The sequence below is a fragment of the Octodon degus genome, unplaced genomic scaffold (genome assembly GCF_000260255.1).
Source record: "Octodon degus isolate 3935 unplaced genomic scaffold, OctDeg1.0 scaffold00006, whole genome shotgun sequence".
Lineage (NCBI taxonomy): Eukaryota > Metazoa > Chordata > Mammalia > Rodentia > Octodontidae > Octodon > Octodon degus.
Genome location: NW_004524582.1, coordinates 12,091,464 through 12,092,705, shown reverse-complemented (window position 1 = coordinate 12,092,705; position 1,242 = coordinate 12,091,464).

The following is a 1,242-nucleotide window of genomic DNA, read 5'->3' as shown; positions in this document are numbered from 1 at the left end:
TCTCTCTCTCTCTCTCTCTCTCTCTCTCTCTCTCTCAGCTTAGAAACCTCAAGAGATGAGCAAGGAAAAGAACAAATTCGTTAGAAAAAATAGGCAAAAATTAGTAAGGAAATCAGTGAGCAGGTAGTTAGAGCAGAGGAAATATAGATTCTTTTTTAACCCATTTAAAGATGCTTAACCTTATAACAAGGGATATAAATGACGCATGCAGCTAAGGTTTTCATCTGTCAGCTAGGTAAGATGTCCTATGCCTGGGGCCGCACTGTGGTGCTGAGCTGGGGACAGACAATGGCAGCCCAATGTGGTGCTGAGGGAAGTTTTAGAAACTCCAGATCCACAGGGTCATGGGGCGGTGATGCCTGAAGCTGGCTTTTCCCGACACCTCCGGGGACCACCCGCAGGCACCCGGGTTTGCAGAGGGATGAACAACATGCATGGCAGAGCTGTTCAAGCTGCAGGACACAGGAAGAAACACAGCTGTCAGTTGCAATCTGTTATATAAATTCTGGCTCATTCATATAACTGAATGTGATCCAGCAGAAGAAAAGAATGAAGGCGCTCATTGTAGACTGAAGCTACTCTGAAATATGGTAAAGTGGAAAAATAAGGTGCAGAAGGATATTTTTGGAAAACACTGCCATTTGGATAGGGAAATGGGAGAAACAAAATATATATTCATATTTTATTGTGTGTGTGTGTGTGTGTGTGTGTGTGTGTGTGTATTTATGGAAGAATACATGAGAACATAATAACCCTCGTCTCCTGGTTGCTGGGTATGGTAGTGTATGCCCATAATCTCAGCACTTTGGGAAGCTGAGGCAAGGGGACTGAAAATTTAAGCCCAGCCTGGGCAACTTAGAGATTTAGCAAAAGCCTGACTTCAGAAAAATAAAAAAGAAAAGAAGAGGGATGTATTTTGATGGGAAGGCTTTGGGTTCAATCCCTAGTGCTACAACCTCAGAGTCCCACGGTCCATGTCACTGCGTCTTCTCCCCTTATGAGGACACGAGTCCTGTGAGGTGGAGCCCACCCTAGATCCCGGCTGCTTCATTTCAAGCTGCTTACCCAAGTACAGCTGCAGAAGTCCTTTTTCTTTGTCTTTTTGAGACAAGGTTTTTCTATGCAGTGTGGGCTGGCCTTGAATTCTCTTTGTAGCCCAGCCTGGCCTGGAACTCAAAGATTTTCCTGCTTCAGCTTCCCGAATTGCAGGCATGCATCACCTAGCCCAGCCCTTTTTCAAGA